Source organism: Heteronotia binoei, unplaced genomic scaffold (assembly GCF_032191835.1).
Source record: "Heteronotia binoei isolate CCM8104 ecotype False Entrance Well unplaced genomic scaffold, APGP_CSIRO_Hbin_v1 ptg000055l___fragment_3, whole genome shotgun sequence".
Taxonomy (NCBI): Eukaryota; Metazoa; Chordata; class Lepidosauria; order Squamata; family Gekkonidae; genus Heteronotia; species Heteronotia binoei.
Genome location: NW_026799985.1, coordinates 1,129,497 through 1,149,630, shown reverse-complemented (window position 1 = coordinate 1,149,630; position 20,134 = coordinate 1,129,497). Strand labels below are relative to the sequence as shown.

General features: G+C 44.1%; 1 protein-coding gene across 1 annotated transcript in view; it reads left to right on the top strand.

The window, feature by feature from the left end:
- The first annotated feature begins 15,707 nt into the window (after window positions 1-15,707).
- The window catches only part of PRRC1 (proline rich coiled-coil 1), a 51,285-nt gene continuing 46,858 nt past the window's right edge, over window positions 15,708-20,134 (top strand). The window contains exon 1 of the mRNA XM_060263406.1: window positions 15,708-16,058. The gene's annotated coding sequence lies outside the window, so the exon portion shown is untranslated. The remainder of the gene's footprint in view (window positions 16,059-20,134) is intronic.

Here is a 20,134-nt window from a genome sequence, read left to right as displayed (position 1 = left end):
TTAACCAAGAGTGTCAATCTATGGCTTGCATATATACACATGACAAATGGAAAGATGGCAAGCTAGGAAGACCTTATCAGATGTTCCATTGCAATTACTTTTTTAAAGAGAGAAACAAATGCCAAACATGGACATTGCAACGTACTGGTTCAAAAGTATGAGCTTGCAGAACAGTTGTAGTGCCTGCACTGCTGTGCCTCACAGAGGATGCCTGGTTCTTTCAGTAGCTTGACTTGCATAGTTGACTTGCAGCCAAGACTATACAGTCTACCAAATACTCATCTGATTTACTAGGTACTTCAGAAAAAAGAAAGAAAGAAACTAATTTGTTACCACTTTTTCCTCATGTTATTATATATTCCCAGTGGATTAATGTTGTCCATGGACAAGACATTTAAGGATATTCAGCATGTTAGAAGATAACTGACTGCAGTACAGGTGAAAACTGTTAAAGCCAAGACAAGAGATTTACCTCACTTCTGGTAATGGAGTTGTATTGTTGACATTGTTTATAATGCCAGGGAAGCCTTGGATGAATATACCTAAAGAGCTGTGGTGTAGTGGGCTTTGGCATCAATTCTTGCCAGATTATTGGCACTTCTGAGACTCAACAGTTCTGAGTACCATTTCTGCTATTCACAAGTAATGATTCATAACATATCAGTAATTGCTTCAGAAATGTCAGTATAATGGGGTTTTTTGGTCAAAATGGACTGAATAAGGATGTTAAAAAAGTACAAAATGTAGCATATGCTGTACATTTTAAGTGTAAGGAATGGATTTATAAACAAGTAACACTATTATTGTAATATGGTATGCGAGTAGTACAATGTTTAATTATTTGCCTGGAATCAACTGAGCAGTCTCAGTGCATTAATTGCTACAAAGGCACCTTTTCTTTTTATAATTGATTTAGAGAAAATATGCTTAAGCTGGTCTTTCGCATTGCTAATAACCTGGCACATTTACTTTACGTTTCATTAACTTGTATCTGTTTTTAAATGATGTAGCTATGTTTTCTAGTGTTTCAGAATAACAGTGCCAAAACATTATATTTTATTCCCCATGTATTTTTGTGAACTCTCTTCCCAATATTTTACCTAGTTAAATAGCACTGCTTTTTATAAAGTAAGATATATTTAGGTAATGTCAGTTGCCAAACCTGAGATAGGTTAGAAAGGTCGTATTAAATCAATGGCTAAACTATTGGATTTAGCAAAAGAAAAAAAAGATTTTTAATGTGAGGATAATATTTATAGGAAAAAAGACAAATAGAAATCTCATTATTGCCCATTTTGAGTTTCACCAGTTTCTCTGGCTGTAGAATTGTCATCTGTCCATTCCAAAGGCATTTACTATCTGTTCTAAAAGGACAATTTATAGTTAAATTATCAAAATAAAGTAAATTGTCATAGAAGTCATGTCTTAATGTAGAATTGTTTTGCAGAATTGGACTTCCCATTTCTCGTTTATTCCTAGCTCTGACAGAGAATTCCTCAAAGTATGAATTGAGTGTAAGAGTTAATGTTCAGTTTAGTTTACAACTTTCCATTTCATCTCCATCTGATAAGTTATCTGATAAGTCAGGATGGTTAAGGTGATTACTGTTGAGCATGTGAGCAAAATGTTCCATTAATGCTCATCCTGTGTACATATATAGTCTTCTACTTTTAGTATCACAGATCTCATTTGAAAGCCAGTGTGCACAGTTTCCAGTAAAGCTTTTAAATTCAAAGAAATATTGTGGCTGCAGTCCAACAAAAATGGACTTGTAAACAGCTGCTGTTGGTAGTTGAAAGACATGCTTTTTGGATACTCAAAGTAGACAGAATTATAAATAAGATTTATGTTAGCTTACTCTGTGTCACTGAAAGCATTTCCCATCAAAAGTGATTGCCATAGCTTGACTTAGCCTTCGGCAATCTTTACCTACCAAAACATGTGCTTGGAACGCATCCAAGATATTGAGTTTAAGAAGTTAAGCAGCACAGATGCCCTACTTTAGGATGGATATGGTATGGTGTTTAGAAATTTAGTTTGATACTGTTTTGTACTGTGTTATACAAACTCACAAATAAAAGCCTATCTTTTTTGAAATTGTGATTATAATTGTAATTTCCAGGATTTCTAAGACACAAACTCTTGAAGAGTCTCAAATCTCCAAATACAGTTCACTCCAGGTTTTAGAAATGGCCAAGGGACAATTGACCATTGCCATAGTCTTTAACAGATGGCCCATTCAGCTATGAAAGGAACTCCTAAAGCCCTATATATGGTGTTTGTGGATTTGGCCGCATTTCGACTCAATTGATAGGAATCAACTCTGGGACATACTGATGAAAACAAACATTGATAACAGATTGTTGTTCCTTATCTTTGAGTTACATTCAGGCACATTTGCAAAAATTGGAGTGGACACCTCAGGCTCAATGACTAACAAAATACCAACACATAAGGAAGTTAAACGGGACTGTGTGCTGGTTTTTTAACTTATAAATACATGATATTGTTTTAAGACTAACCAGCTCTGCATTTGTCCCACCTACAATAGGCCAACCAAAAAATATCAATCCGATTGTACGCAGATGATATGGTCCTAGTTTCTTTCACCAGAATTGGACTAAAGAGGCTTTTGGATTATTTGGAGGACTACTGTACAGAAGAAAAGCTTACCATCAGCTACTCCAGTTTGGTGCCAGTTTGGTGTAGTGGTTAAGTGGGTGGACTCTTATCTGAGAGAACTGGGTTTGATTCCCCACTCCTCCACTTGCACCTGCTGGAATGGCCTTGGGTTAGCCATTAGCTCTGGCAGAGGCTGTCCTTGAAAGGGCAGCTCCTGTGAGAGTCCTCTCAGCCCCACCCACCTCACAGGGTGTCTGTTGTGGGGGGAGAAGATATAGGAGATTGTAAGCCGCTTTGAGTCTCTGATTCAGGGAGAAGGGCGGGGTATAAATCTGCAGTTCTTCTACGCAAAAACCAAAGTAGTGGTCTTAAGAAAAAAGCCTAAACAGTATTCCTGGAGTATACAAGGTATTCCAATAGAACAGAGTAAAATGTATAAATACCTGGGTCTAATATTCAGTGAAACCTTGAGTTGGAATGCCCACATAGCTTCTTTAAAATCTTCAGCAACTAAGATAATTGGAATGGTATTAAGATTCTATTACAAGAAGGAAGGCTTCTTTATAGATCCAGCCCTCAAACTTTTTGTCAGCAAAGTAATCTCAAATATACTTTATGATAGTGAACTTTGGGGGTGGAAAGAACAAATGCTAACTTGGAAATGATCCAAAACCTTTTCCTTACACATATCTTGGCACTTCTAAAAGAAACACCAGTAACTCTAATAAGGGACATATGCATGATAGAGGTTTACAAGGTTATGCATGGGATATAGAAGGCAGAGAAAGAAGTACTTTTCTCTCTTTCTCACAATAGGAAAACTCATGGGCACTCAATGAAATTGCTGAGCAGTCAGGTTAGAACTGATAAAAAGAAGTACTTCTTCACCCAAAGAGTGATTAACACATGGAATTCTTTTCTTTTTTTTATTGATATAGCCAATCCTTCAAAAGCTTATAGGGCTCTTCAGACAGGACCTACTGTAACCTCCAGGAGGATTGCCTACATGACAGACATAACCTTTATTGGCATAAAAGAAAACAAAAAAAAGATCAAAAGGAACTTCAAAATGGGACATACAAACCACAGTCATTTGCAAGCCCAGCCAGCATAGGAATACAAAGTTACATGCAAAACTTAACTAAGAAAAGTGGAGCAAGGCATTCCCCTACCTGACTCCATTTTTAATTTCTTTCTCATTCACTGCTAGGGTCAGAAATTCTGCAACCTACTCAGTAATTGAGGGACATTTGGTAGCCAACAAAAACTCTATCCTTTTGCTTGTCACCAAGTTGGGTGTTAAGAGGAGAGGTCTGATCAGGCTTCGTTGGTGCTGGGAAAGTAATGGGCAGTGTAATAGAATGTGCCGTATAGAATCAGGTTCTCTATCACATTTGCACCATATCTGTTCATAAGGGACACCCTTATATCTACCAGAGACCATGGACAATGGAAATATGTTGAGTCTGGCCAACATAAAACCTTGGCATTGATGTGGGCTTATTAAATTTGAGAAGTACTGAGCCATGCAAATTTGGGAAGGGGGAAGGTCCAAGAAACAGGGTGAGCATGTACCCCTTGCTTCAGCAATTATTAATTAGGAGTCAATATCCAATGTTCTCCTGTGAATCAAGTGAAATATGTAAGATTCACTGCAGTTTGTCAATGAATCTAAATCGATACCAATTGATTTAATTTTCCCGAGTACTGAACAGAACCGTTTAGGGGTAAAAGGGTCTGCAAGTAAAAGAGAAATCAGACTGTTAGGAAAGGAGTGAAAATGAAGGTGCAATCCAGATTCTAGACTCTACTGTGTGGAGACCCAATTTGGCACATAGGGTGAAATAACGCACTGAGTTGGGAATACCCAGGATGCGGCGTAAAAAAGAAGCTGTGGGTTTTTTTGGTGGTTTTGCTGAAACATTGGAACCACACAGGGATCCCATAAAGTAGCTGAGGGAGTAGTGTGGTGCAAAAGATTCACAAAGCAGCTGAGACAAATTGATTGCCTTTTTGATAATGGAAACAAGTTAATGCCAATAGCTTGATCTTCTTCATGGTCTCTGTGCTTCACACTCATGGGATATAGCGCCTGCACCGATCCCCCAAATCGGTACCTAAAAAGCCCGGGATTTTTCGCACTTGGCACCAGTGGGCATGCGCAGGCATCCCAGTACGCATGCTCACCAGAGCCAGCACGAGGATCCCGCCAGTTCCTTTTTGACCAACACGTTGATAGGATCTCCTTTCGATTGCTTCGGTCGGTACTGGTAATCCTTTGGATTTTTTCACTGTTATATAGCCCATTTGTTGTTTTCCTCCAATCTCCACAACACATAGTAATCTTTACACACAGTGTTTTAAATAAGTCTTTAGTTTTAGGCAAGTTTCAAAAAGTTTACTTTCTATCTCGAGGTCTTTTCCGCTCCAATACTCCTCTGCACTAACAGGATTGTCACTTTCCGCCTCCTCTCTTTTCCACGCCCTTCGGCTAGAGATACAGTGTTTTAAATCATATTTCAATGTTCTTTAACAAGAAAAAAGTAGAATACTTCAGAAAGAAAGAAAAATACTAGTTATGGTGTTTGTTGGCCATGGAGAGGAGGTGAGACAGGGAAATAAAAATCAGTTTGTTCCTTCAGTGCCAAATCCGCTACTGCTGCCACCGCCCACCTCCTTACCTCCGTCCTCCAACTTTGTTCCTCTGCTCCTCTTGCCAGCCACAAAGTACCGTATTTTTCGCACCATAAGACGCACTCCCCCACCCCCCAAAAAAGTGGGGTAAAAAGTGTGTGCGTCTTAGGGAGCGAAGGTACCGTACGTACCTTCCTCCGGGGGGAGGGGTGATCCGCTTCCCCGTGCCTGCCTGGCTCCAGCTCTGACGCTTACAGCAAGCGCCAGGATCACTCCCTCCTTACCTCCTTCCTCCAACTTTGTTCCTCTGCTCCTCTTGCCAGCCACAAAGTACCGTATTTTTCGCACCATAAGATGCACTTCCCCCCCCCCAAAAAAAGTGGGGTAAAAAGTGTGTGCGTCTTAGGGAGCGAAGGTACCGTACGTACCTTCCTCCGGGGGGGGGGGGTGATCCGCTTCCCCGCGCCTGCCTGCCTGGCTCCAGCTCTGACGCTTACAGCAAGCGCCAGGATCACTCCCTCCGCCCTCCGATCCCAGCGTTTGCTTTAAGCATCAGCACTGAAGCCATGCAAACAGGCAGGGAGAAAGCATGCCGCCCCCTCCACAGCCGGCGCTCGCGAAGCACTGGGTTTGCGGAGGGGGCGGGTGCTTCCTCTGCCTGGCTTCAGCTGCTGCTTTCAGCAAGCACTGGGATCGAAGGGTGGAGGGAGCAATCCTGGCGCTTGCTGTAAGCATCAGCTGAAGCCAGGCAGGCAGGCAGGGGGAAAGCACGCCGCCCCCACCACAGCCCAGCGCTTTGCGAAGCGCTGGGTTTGCAGAGGGGGCGGGTGCTTCCTCTGTGCCTGCCTGCCTGGCTTCAGCTGATGCTTACAGCAAGCGGCGAGATCGCTCCCTCCGCCTCCATCGCAATCCCAGCACTTCGCAGGGAGCGATCTCGCCACTTGTCTCCCAGCCAGGCACGCAAGCGCGGGGGAAGCATGCCGGCGCCTGCGTGCCTGGCTGGGAGACAAGCGGCAAAATCGCTCCCTGCAAAGTGCTGGGTTTGCGGTGGGGGTGGAGGGAGCGATCTCGCCGCTTGTCTCCCAGCCAGGCGCCTGTGTCTAATGATCCGGAGCGTCCAATGGACCGAAAAATACGGTAGTTGTCTCAAAGTAGTTCTCTCAGCCACACCCACATACACAATCGGGCCAAGCCCAATTTGCAGTCATAACAAAAAGCGCCTTACTTCAGGTATATACTGTCCTTTTTTTTTTCCTTTTCGTCTCCTCTGGTCTTTTGTTTTTGGGTTAGTTTCATTTACTTTCACCAAACGCCCTCCACCTTCACCTCTGTCTCCAGTAGCTGAGACTCTCTCACCTAATGGCACGCAATGCGGTTGGGGCAAAGGGAGGGTAGAAAAGCCAGGAACCTAAAGTTCACCCGAACCTCTCCCCAAGACCCCTTTTGCTAGCAATGCTCCTCCAAACGGGAGCTTTGTTGGGTCCTAGGACCCCCCAACCCGCACGGATCGATCCATTCCTGCCCTGATGGCTTGAAACGCGACTGCCTCGTCTCACTGTAATCGGAAGTGCCCCAGAGGGTCTAAGTTCTGAACATGGAGGAAAGAGGATTACAATTACAAATGTTGAGGAGGTTTTTTTAAGAATATAGGGAATTTGGGAATACAGAATAAAAGAAGAATCACTATGGATTACAAATTAATATCTTGGAATGTAAATGGACTAAATTCACCACAAAAAAGGAAAGCTACATTTCATTGGATTAGGACATTAAAAATGAAGGTATAAGAGGAGCAAACAGAATTGGAAAGAATGCTGTTGGGCGATAATGAAAAGTTGATTTCAAGAATTTATAAATTACTATTGAAGTGGTCTACGGAAGATGAAGTAGTTAAATCTCAAATGATAAAATGGGCAATTAATTTTAACAAAGAAATACAAATGGAATCATGGGAGTATTTATGGAAAAACTCTATGAAGATATCGACATGTTACAACATTAAAGAAAATTGCTTTAAAATGCTATATAGATGGTATATGACACCTAAGAAACTGGCAAAAATGAATAATCAGGTGTCAAGATAGATGTTGGAAATGCAAAAAGCATGAAGGATCTTTCTATCATATGTGGTGGACTTGTGAAAAGGCAAGACAATTTTGGCAAATGATTCAGAAAGAAGTGTCAAAAATTTTAGGTTATGACATTAAGAGGTCTCCAGACATTTTTCTGTTGGGATTACAAATGGAAAGTTTTCTGAAACAAGATAGTATCTGTGGTATCTGCTCTCAGCTGCAAGGACATTATATACGCAGTTATGGAAGCAAGATAAAATACCAGAAAAATGGGATTGGATTTTAAAAGTTATGTCTTGGAGTGAAATGAACAAACTTACAAGAATCTTAAAAGACTATGACTTGGAGAAGTTTAGAAAGGAATGGGAGAAATTTCAAAAATATGTTGAAAAACGTTGGAAGGTAAAGAAACGTTTAGTGATTTTTGACAATAGCTGAAGCTTTGTGGAATAATGGACTAAAACTTACAAAGAAATAATTTCTTTTTGTTTTTTTTATTTCCTTATTGTGGTATTGGGTTTTTTTTCTTTTTGAAAAAGGTATAAGGATGAAGATGGATATATAGAGCTTGACTTTTCTTATACTCATTCTTTTTTTTCTTTTTTATTGTTATAAGGTTTCAATATGGAGATTCTTGGTTTGATAAAATTATCTTGTATTTTTAACAATTTAAGTAAACACTGGTGGGGGTCATAAAAAGCGGGAGAGGAGGAGGGGGGGAAAGTATAATGTATTGTTATTAAATTTGTATTGATTCTTTTATTTCTTTAAGAATATTATAACGATATATTGCAAATTAATAAAATTGTTTTATACAAGCATCTACAACCACCAGCAAATCTAAGGGTATCCGCCCACAGAAACAGGGCCTTTGACTTTTCTGTAGCACGCATTGTCGCCCCTCCTCTGTCACATATCTGCCTCTGTCAGTATCTTCTGGCTTGGGGTCCATCTCCACAGACAGGTGGGTTCTTTCCATTATAGCAGGAGGATACAAGATAGACTTTGTTCAGGTTCCGACTCAGTCAGTGATTGTCCCAACACCCCCTTCCCCACCTCTGCTGGCGGAGGTGAGCAACCTCTTGCAGAAACAAGTCATAGAACCGGTCCCCGTAGAGGCCAGAATGGGGGGGTTCTATTCTCGTTATTTCCTGGTTCCCAAATGAGATGGGGGATTGAGACCAATTATGGACCTTCGAAATCTGAACAAGTTTATCGTGTACCAGAAATTCAGAATGTCGACCCTGCAAACAATCCTTCCTCTCATCCACCAGCGGACTGGATGGCAACGTTGGATCTCAAGGATGCCTACTTCCATGTCAGCATCCATCCTTCATACAGGCATTTCCTTCGTTTTGCAGTAGGTTCCAACCATTTTCAGTTCAAAGCCCTTCCATTTGGCCTGTGCACTGCACCACAGGTGTTTACCAAGATGATGAGTGTTGTAGCCACACATCTTTGGCTTCAAGGCATAGTCATTTTTCCGTATATTGATGACTGGCTCCTCGTGGCAGAGTCGGAAGAACGTCTTTCCGGCCATATTGCAACTACTCTTCATCTTCTTCACACCTTAGGTCTGCAGGTCAGCATGACAAAGTCTCATCTTACACCATCGAGGACAGTTCAATTTATAGGGGCTTTGCTGGACACAAACCTTCACCACGCTTTTCTGCCTCAGCAGAGAGCGATGGACATTATCAATCTCATCCATCTTTTCCAAAGTCGAAAATGGGGCACAGTACAGCAACTGCAGCGGATTCTGGGGCTGATGGTGGCAACTACAAGCGTGCTGCTATTTGCAAAACTGAGAATGAGAGGACTTCAACTGTGGTTTCTCAGACAGTTTCGGCCTTTACAGGACTCATCTCGGAAGAGGTTTACAATTCCACCCTTGATCCTCCAGACCCTACAATGGTGGAAATCCAGAGACAACATCTGTCAGGGAGCTCCCTTCCATCTACCTGTAATGATAGTTACGATCACCACAGATGCATCTTTGTGGGGCTGGGGTGCTCACATGGATTCTCTGTGTGTGGGGGGCCCTTGACCTCCACAGCTGACTCGTTGCCACATAAACTATCTGGAACTGTTGGCAATTCATTCTGCCCTTCGGTCTTTCCATCCTATGGTGGCGAGGAAGGCGGTGGCCCTGTTGACGGACAATACTGCAGCCCTTTGTTATGTCAACAGGCAGGGTGGGACAGTCTCTCGACGGCTCTGTGCACTAGCAATAGAACTGTGGATGGAATGCCTGGAGCATGGCATCTACGTAAAGGCTGCACATCTTCCAGGGGTGCTCAATCTGCAGGCGGATTCGTTGAGCAGAGGAGCAGCATCTCCGCATGAGTGGGAAATGCATTGGTGCTTCCTTCAACCCGTGTTTCAGCTCTGGGGGTATCCTCAGGTGGATGTGTTTGCCACAGCCAGGAATAGGAAGTTTCCTCTGTTCTGTTCCGGGGGTGGGGGGGCACGGATCCAGAGTCATTGGGAGACGGCCTGATGTTCCCATGGAACGATTGGTTCCTATATCTGTTTCCGCATCTGCCGTTGCTGACAAGGGTTATCAACAAAATTGCGAGAGAGAGACCGTGGTGCATTCTAGTGACACCGTGGTGGCCTTGGCAGAATTGGTCAGGCAGCAGCAACTGGGAACTAATTTTCCTAACACCACAGGGACCTGATTCGGATCAGGACCAGGGTGCAGGGTGGGAAAGGGCTTCTACCTTCCCTGCACACTATTTTCCCACACCAAAATGATCCCAAAGAGCATTATTTGTACTGCAGTGGAAACTCACATATACTGAGGAAAGCTTTATCTGCCTTGCTCATCTCTTTTTCTCAAACGGAATAAAAACTAAGGGAAATCTACTATACCCTGGAGTCACTAGAACTAAAAATGACCCCACAGTCTAATGTCATCAGAAATAAAATAGACAGTCCACTAGGTGAGCTTACCTATCCCCAGAGCTTTATGGAATATTAAACTTATTTCACAGAGTCTGAAACTTTTATTTGAGGGTTGCAAACACTGGAACAATGCTCTAGAAAAATAAGAGGTTATCCATCAGGGAGAATAATAAAAACAGAAAAGACTGACATGCATAACAATAGATAAAAAATCCCACTCAGTGTAAGAACTTCAAATATACCAAAATACAACATTTAGCAGTGATACAAGTGCCCAAAATTGCAAGAAGGAGGGTATGAGTTAATTTTTTTCTTCAGAGTGCCAGGAACTGCATTGGCACTCTATTGTCTTGCATCATTTTCACAGAAGATGCAAGGCGTGCATCTCCTATACATGTGTAGAAAGTGCATGTATCTTGTGGCTTCTCTGCTCTGCACCTCTGTCTTTGCTCCTATCCTACTGTTGTTTTTCCTTCCATTTCTTATGTCTTCTAATTTTTATACACACTGTTTAAAAAGCACTACAAACAGAATGCATATAGACTTAGGGTAACTTCCCCATGCTTTCGAATTGTGGTGCTGGAGAAGACTCTTGAGAGTCCTTTGGATTGCAAGAAGATCAAATCAATCAGTCCTAAGGGAAATCAACCCTGACTGTTCCCTGGGAGGTCAGATGCTGAAACTGAAGCTCAAATACTTTGGCCACCAAATGAGAAGAGAACACTCACTGGAGAAGATCACCAGTGCTTGTAGAGAAAAACTTAGGAAAGCTAAAGCTCAGGCTGGCCAAAGATGCTGAAAACAACAAAAAAGGGTTCTTTTCTTATGTTCAGAGTAAGAAAAAGAGCAAAGACATGGTAGGCCCATTGTGAGGGCAAGAAAGTGAAATTGCAACAGGTAATGAAGAGAGAGCAGAACTGCTCAATTCCTACTTTTCCACAGTCTTTTCTTCTGAGGGAAACTGTGCTCAACATGGCAAAAACAGAACATATAAGGAGGGGATGAAGTTCTAACCTAGGATCAGCATTGGAGTAGTACATAAACACCTAGTTTCTTTAAATGAAACTAAGTCCTTAGGGCCAGATGAAATGCATCCAAGGGTTCTAAAAGAGCTTGTGGATGTAATTTCTGAGCCTCTGGCTATTATTTTTGAGAATTCTTGGAGAACAGGAGAGGTGCCAGAAAATTGGAGGCGGGCGAATGTAGTCCCCATCTTCAAGAAGGGGAAAAAAAGAGGATCCGGGTAATTACCAACCCATTACCGTTAGGTGGATCTGTAACTGGTTGACAGATCGCACCCAAAGAGTGCTTGTGAATGGTTCCTCAACCTCTTGGAGAGGAGTGACAAGTGGAGTGCTCAAGGATCTGTCCTGGGACCTGTTTGGTTCAACATCTTTATAAACAATTTGGATGAAGAAATAGAGGGAATGCTTATTAAATTTGCCGATGATACTAAATTGGGAGAAGTTGCAAATACAGTAGAAGACAGAAATAGGATACAGGATGACCTTGATAGGCTGGAAAACTGGGCTAAAATCAATAAAATGAATTTTAACAGGGATAAACGTAAAGTTCTGCATTTAGGTAGGAAAAATCCCATGCATAGTTATAGCACGGGGGAGACTTGTCTTAGCAGTAGTATGTGCAAAAAGGATCTAAGGGTCTTAGTGGATCATACGCTGAACATAAGTCAACAGTGTGATGTGGTGGCTAAAAAGGCAAATGCAATTTTGGGCTGTATCAACAGAAGTATAGTGTCCAGATCACGTGATGTGATGATATTGCTTTACTCTGCTCTGGTAAGACCTCATCTGGAGTATTGTGCTCAGTTTTGGGCACCACATTTTAAGAAGGATATAGACAAGCTGGAACGGGTCCAGAGGAGAGTGATGAAGATGGTGAGGGGTCTGGAGACCAAGTCCTATGAGGAAAGGTTGAAGGAGCTGGGGATGCTTAGCCTGGAAAGGAGGCGGCTGAGAGGTGATATGATCACCATTTTCAAGTACTTGAAGGGCTGTCATTATAGAGGATGGTGTGGAATTGTTTTCTGTGGCCCCAGAAGGTAGGACCAGAACCAATGGGTTGAAATTAAATCAAAAGAGTTCCCGGCTCAACATTAGGAAGAACTTCCTGACCATTAGAGCGATTCCTCAGTAGAACAGGCTTCCTCGGAAGGTGGTGGGCTCTCCTTCCTTGGAGGTTTTTAAACAGAGGCTAGATGGCCATTTGACAGCAATGAAGATCCTGTGAATTTAGGGGGAGGTGTTTGTGAGTTTCCTGCATTGTGCAGGGGCTTGGACTAGATGACCCTAGAGGTCCCTTCCAGCTCTATGATTCTATGACGCTGGGTAAGTCAGAAGGCAAAAGAAAAAAAAAGGTAAAGGTAGTGCCCTGTGCAAGCACCAGTTGTTTTCACGGCAGAGTTTTTACGGGGTGGTTTGCCATTGCCTTCCCCTGTCATCTACACTTCCCCCCCAGCAAGCTGGGTACTCATTTTACTGACCTCGGAAGGATGGAAGTCTGAGTCAACCTGGAGCCAGCTACCTGAACCAGCTTTCGCTGGGATCAAACTCAGGTCGTGAGCAGAGGGCTCCGACTGCAGTACTGTAGCTTTACCACTCTGCAAAAGATTAGATGGCTGGGCAGCATTACTGATATAGCTAACATGAATTTGAGCAGACTTAGGAGGATGGTGGATGACAGGAAAGTACTTTGGGTCGCAAAGAGTCAGACTCAACTGTGCAACTGAACAACTACTTCCCCATTGCTGCTGTAGCTGCTGATAAAATGCACAGCAATGAGGATCCTACGTGACAGGCTTCCCAGCAGTTTCCCAGCAGCAGCCACTGTGCCTTTCTGACTGCTTTTAATATCAGAACTAGAATATATCCATATAACTTTATAACAATACGTATAACAGGTTCTCTTAATTCCCAGCTTTTGTTTTTTTTTAATATTATTTTCTATTCCCTTTCCTTGTGGAGATATACTTTGATATGTCTCCAAGAAAAGGGGCTAGCAACTTTTTAAAAAATGAAAACCAGGAATTGAGAACCCATTACATATATTGTTATAAAATTATAGTGATAAAATATTCTAGTGATTTTTTGAAAATAAAAGCACCTTGGTGGCAGGAGGGAAGAAAAATTTCCACTAGGACAGTATAAGGGAAAATGGGGGGGGGGGGGTTTCTCTATGCAATCTTGCAGCCATCCAGGCTTTCCATCAACTGTGGACTGGCAACCCTTTTTCCAACACCATTGAACCTAGAGCTGATACTCCTGTGTGGAAACAGCCTAGATCAGCGTTTCTCAATATGTGGGTCCTGTCTCAAAGCCTGTGAAAGTTGGTCCCAGGTGCTTGCAGTTTTATTGATTTGTGCATTTACTGTTGTTGTTTTTAAATGGGTCACCATACCAAGCAAATTTGCACTTGTGGGTCACTATACCAAAAAGGTTGGGAACCATGGCCTAGATCAGCATTCTTGAACCAGCACCAAAGAATACACTCCCGCTGCACCACCGGCTAAAAAAGTGACAGCATTCAGGAGTTTACTGTGCATACCTTGTCAGTGGTCAAATATACATCATGTTTTTAATATACAATAAGATGCTTTCTAAATGTTGACAAAATATACCTTCAGCTGCTGATGCTTTTTATTGCAGCAAGTGAAATTAGGTCTGAAATCTGTTTACTAAAAAGGCTAAAATATCAATTCCTTCTACAAAGCAGAAATGTGTGTTAATACAGTGCTGAGAAAGTAATATTATCTTGGAGCTTACAATGCGCCTTGGCTTACAAATATTCTTCTGAAAGAGTTTAGCCAGAGTGAAATGTCTTTTGGATTTGTAATAAAGCTTTCATTTAAACTGTGTCTGGTCAATGCTTAGATTAGAAAATACACTGGAACACATGCAGGGCACCTACATTTCCTGAGGCAGTGTTGCTTTGGGCAGATTATCCTTTGTATAGCCAGCCCTTCCTGTTGCTACTCCACTGGGCAGCAAAAGAAAAATGAGAGCAATCACCAGCAGCCTGCCATGATAACATCACTTCTGGTGTGACTGGAAGGGCCAGCATTGCTTCATAGGCAACACTTTCATTCAAAACTCTATGGTTAAACAGAGTTTTGGTTGAAAGCTTGTGTTGCTGGCAGTACAATGAAGTAACTTCTGGATGCACTGGCAGTGACAGCATTGTGTTGCCAATAAGTCCACCCCCCCCCCCAAAAAAAAGAACAGGTCAGTCTCCTGCCCTGTCCTGCAGGACAGTGGAATATAAATGTAATGAAGAGTGCCAAATATTTCAGCCATAAAGCTACTAAATTTTGTGGCTTCCTGGTGTGAAGTGCAAACAGGAACCCAAAGTAGGGGCCTGGATTTTCCCTGTGGCAGCATGATGCCACCAGTGACAAAGAGCATGATCATGCTAACCAAAGTGTAATGTAGTTTGCAAGAAGAAGCACGTGTACCAGGTCTACAGTCTACTGAAAAAGACCCAATGCAGCCTAGAAAGAGGAGCACAGGCGCAAAAGAGCCCAATTCCACCTTGTGCCATCCCAGGCCCCGTCCAGCCTGCAAGAAAGAGCACAGTGGTGCTTCCTCTTCAGCAGCCTGTTTGCTTTCCTTCAGTTAGGGAATGTGGGGGAAATGTGGTTAGGGAATGTAGAATGTGGTTCTACAGCTGTTTGGGCAACCCATTCCATCATAGAAACATTACCTATACTGGTTAAATCAACAACGTGAGTTCCTTAAGAACCACAGGCTGTATGCCATCTGAACTTGGAATCTTATTCTTTTTAATTTGACTGGAAGTCCTTGAACTTAATCTCTCATCACCTCAATTTCTACATTCAGACATCCGTCTTCAAAACAGCCACTCCAGTGCAGATGCTCTACCTACACTTTCCTCCAGAGTGCAAAGAATACATTTATTGAAAGAATTCCCTGTCAGGTACAATCCTGTTTTCCTTTTAATTGCTTAACCTTTCCTGGTAGGTGGGGCATGGAGAGCATTTAAAACTTTGGTGCCTTCAGAAAATGTGAAGCAACTACAGAGAAAGGTTTGAGGAAACACCAAAGTCGTAGACAGGGCTGCCAACTCCAGGTTCAGAAATGCCTGGAGATTTGAGGATGGAGCCTGAGAGAAGGGTTTACAGAGGGGAGGGACCTTGGTAAGGTATAATATCATGCAGTCCACCTTCCAAAGCCATTTTCTTCAGAACTGAATAAAGGTTTTAAATAAATATAAAATAATCCATTTAACATAGTCCGAAGAATGAATCAATTAGACTTTAATCCAGTAAATCCAGATCTCCAGCCCCGACTGGAGGTTGGCAACACCGATCACAGGGCAGGTTCACCATCCAAGCACCCCAAAAGGCAGATGAGACTGCTTAACCGATTCAGCAGTCGAAACATGGGAGCAGCAGTTGCTGCTGCTAAATATTACCGTCGCCAGCAGCTCACGGCTAGCAGGCTGCGACTCGAGCAGCACGAGAAGAGAGCGCTTTGCCTGCGTGGCCGCCAGCGCTCCCCGCTCTATCGCGGGAGGCGGAGAAACTAGGAGCTCAGCACCCTTCCTGACCAACAACTCCTCCCCGTTGACTGCAGCGAACGTGGCAGCCTGAAGAGGCTGGAGCAAAAGCGCTTCCCGAGCTTGTCCCTCCCCGGCCATTTTAGATTCTGGAGCCGGCAAGGATCGGGGCGTGGAGGGCTCAGCACCGAGAAGTGTCGTCAGCTCCTGGCGAAGGAACGCCGCCGCTGCGAGGCCAGAGCGGCCGCCACCCTCCCTCTCCTTCACGGCCGCTGCAGTTTCATTAAGGTGAGGAGGAAAGGCTGGCAGGAAGAGGAGAGGATGGGACCTAGCCGGAGGTCCTTTGCTACCCGAGGCCGTGTCAAAGTTGTTCATTGAGGACTTGAGTTTGGGTGGGGGTTAAAGTTGGGGCATAGACGTGGCATAGAGATTTACGCATGCGTAGCAGAATCCGCGTTGCTTCATGGGAAATGTAGTCCCTGTCTCCCAAAATAGTGAATGGTGTAAGAGGCCCTACGGCCTGCTCGGGCGGTTCTACAAAAGAAAACTCGGATAGCCCCATCGAGGGTGCGTGCCATGGCACCTGGTAACTGTGGCATGCCCGATTAATTTCTAAGCAGAATTAGTGCCTTCCGTATTGACTGAAAGTTCCTCTCGAAGATGGGGGCGGGGGTGGAGTTTAGACCAACAGCGTTGGCTGGGATAGTACTATGTCCGGTAGCCGGCTCGAGGTTGACTCAGCCTTCCATCCTTCCGAGGTCGTTCCAATGAGTACCCAGCTTGGCATCTGCTCTGTAACCCACAGTCCACCAGTAACACAGAAGTTGCGGCTGGCAGAGTTAGTAAGAATGACAATCAATGGCACAGGAGGTGGCGGAAGGGACACCTCCATCAGGCCTAGACATTAAGTGTCTAGAGTGTGGCCTCCCATGCATAGTTTTCCATGATTACATTCAGTAGCTCCATATTATTAAATTCAGCAATAATGCTCTTATTGACTTTATGGGGGAAAGGATGAGGAACTATAGTCCCAAAACCTTTTTATAGGAGGACCATACCTGTGGACATCATGTGTAGTTTGTGGCTTTGCAGAGACCTCATTTAGAGATTCAGATTTCCCACTCTTTTTGTGTGGCTGCTGTGACAAATGACACCTGGTGTAGTGAAACACACTTGTTAAGGAACAAACAAATCAAAGGTTTCCAAGTGGACTCCAGCACAGATCTTAAGAACAGTTCCTACAGTCAAACTGTCAACTTCCACAGAACTGGAGCAATAAAAGAAGCACCCCAAACATTCAGATTTGCAACTGGTGTGGATGGTTATATATAGAATAATAGAATCACAAAGTTGGAAGGGACCATAAAGGCTATCTAGTCCAACCTCTTCAATGCCGGATCAGTCTAGAGCAGTGGTCCCCAACCTTTTTGACCCTGAGAACCAGTCCCAGGGCTGGCCCGCCAACCGCGGCCCCAGGGCCAGCAGAGTAGGGGGCACCCAATTCGGCTTCCCCTGCCCCCAATGTGGCGTCTTCCCCTCCTCCCCTCGTTTTCCTCCCCCACTTTCTTCCTCCCTCCTTCACAACCCCCTGCGCAGCCTCCTCCCTCCTTTGCTGCCACCTGTGCAGCCTCACCACCCCCCAGTTTTCCTCCTCCCTCCTTCGCAACCCCCCACGCAGTCTCCTCTTCCCTGTTTTCCTTCCCCATTTCCTCCTCCCTCCTTCACCCCCCCCCCCCCCGCACAGCCTCGCCGCCTCCCCCTCCCTCTGTTTTCACCATTTTAAGGCCGAGGAAGGGGCTGTGAAGTGCCTCTCAGGCTGACCCCCCCCCCCACAAGCTGATTGGTGGAAAAACTGCCGCAACAGCACAAGCGATGCTGCCCTTGCCTCCTTCCCTTCCCCAGCCTTAAAATGGTGAAACTGGTGGGAGGAGGAGGTGCAACGGGAGGGGGGGGAAGCAAGACTGCATGGCCTGTTGCAAACAGGCCATGGCCCGGTACTGGTCCCCGGCCCGGGGGTTGGGTACCCCTGGTCTAGAGCATCCCTGCCAAGTGTTTGTCCAGCCATTGCTTAAAGACTGCAAGTGAGGAGGGAGCTTCCCAGGTAGCTGATTCCACCATTGAACAACTTTTGCTGTAAAATAGTTTTTCCTAATATCCAGTTGGTATCTTACCTGCCTTAATTGAAACCCATTATTGTGAGTCCTGTTCTTTGCTGCCAACAGTAACAGCTCCATGCCCTCCTCTGAGTGACAGCCCTTCAGATACTTAAAGAAAGCAATCATGTCCCACCTCAACCTCCCTCTTCTCCAGACTGACCATTACATATAACCAGGGCTTTTTTTGTAGCAGGAACTCCTTTACATGGTAGGCCACACACCCCTGATGTAGCCAATCCTCCAAGAGCTTACAGGGCTCTTAGTACAGGGTGTCATGTTCTCAGGCGCAGGCAGGAGAAGCCAGTCCGAAGTCAAAGTTCAGGAAGTCAAGCAGGAGCTGAGTCACCACAGCAAAATCGCAAACCAGAAGCAGAAGTCAGTGTCCAAAGCCAAAGGGGTCAGGATGCCAAGGAATTCAAACCAGTCAGGAACTGGAATCAGGAAGGAGCATGGATGCAAGCCAGGGAATCAACTTGTTGCTTCCACAAGGTTGCCAAGTCCCGGGCATCAGTTATATGGGAGCCTCAATCAGCCTGCTCCCTGGGTGGCCATAATTCTCCTAGTACTCAGGGCTAAGAGATCAGAAGCATTGGCGTGCTGCATGCCTGCATTCTGCCAGTGTTTTCTGAAGACGGCTGCGCATTCTTGAGATGGGAGGGGGAGAGCTTAGAGGAGACAGATTGTCAACAGTCGGCGCAGGTGCCTGGAATGTGGGGAGAGTGATTGATGGGCCAGCTGTTGGTTTTTCCTGGTCTGTAATCCCTTCCAGCTCCCCCTCCTCATGGCTCATGACACAGGGCCTACTGTAAGCTCCAGGAGGATTGGCCACATCAAGGGTGTGTGGCCTAATATGTAAAGGAATTCCTGCTACAATAAAAGCCCTGCATATAACTATTATAGTGGCATAGTGGTTAAAAGAATAAGCTGTGTACATGAGTCTCTTGTTCAAATGTCCTTCCAGTGGTAACTTACAACCACTGTGTAACTGAATTATCAGCTTTATACCATTGCAAATATTCTATCCAGCACCTTTCCAAAAGGCTGTACTGACCAGAATAAATTCTATGGATTTCACCCATTTAAGTGCAGAAAAGGAAGCTTGGAGTTCTCCTGCTTGAGTTCTTGATTTCTCTCATTTTGTCTTGGGCTTTTATAATAATTAGCAGTATTATCAAGTTCTGACCTACCATCTGTTGCTGCCTAGGCTGTCTCTTAGTTGACAGTTTATAACATGAGTGCTAGGTGGGCACTCCTTAACTACAAGTTAGACATTTGTAAGCATCTGTACCGGGGATGTCAAATGTGTGGTACGTGGGACAGATCAGGTGCTCAAAGGGTTCCTATCAGTCCCCCAAGCAAAGAGCTATACAACAAAGCCTGTATTTTCTCCATTGGCTGAGGAAGGGGGGGGGGGGGGAGGGAAAGCTTGTTTCGATACTGACCACAGTATTGCAAGAGTGCTGATACTTTAAGCATGTTTTATTTTAGGGTTTTTTTTAAAAAAATAATTGTGTTTGTGTCCTTTATAAAGTTTATATCTCCGCTACCTGGCATTACATTTTATGACACATGTCCTGGCTCAACAAGGTCTCATTTATGTCAGGCCCTCATAGCAAATGAATTCGACACCCCTGATCTATACAATATAATCAGTAACTTGAAACTCACATTTTTTATATTTGTTCTTCAGTTGCACATTCAAGTCTGACTCTTTGCAACCCCATGGACCAAGTCATGCCAGGTCCCCCTGTCTTCCACCATCCTCTGAAATCCACTCTAATTCATGTTAGTTACATCAGTAACGCTGTCCAGCCATCTCATCTTTTGCCGTTCCCTTCTTATGCCTTCTGTCTTTTCCAGCATCAGGGGCTTCTCCAGTGAGTGCTCCCTTCTCATTTGGTGGCCAAAGTATTTGAGCTTCAGCTTCCAGGGAACAGTCAGGATTGACTTCCCTTAGGAATGACTGATTTATCTTCTTGCAGTCCAAGGGACTCACAAGAGTTCTCCAGCAGCACAACTCAAAAAATACCACAACTTTATATAGCAGTTCTTAAAAGAGGAAACTCTAATGTACTACTTTTGCTTGCTTGGGGTCCCCCACATACCTACAAAGAAGTTAGCAACTATCCCAAGTTAGGCTTCAGGCCTTCTTTCTCCTGTTGCTGGCGAATCTAACTGAGGTATGTGCCTTTACAGTTTATAATACCA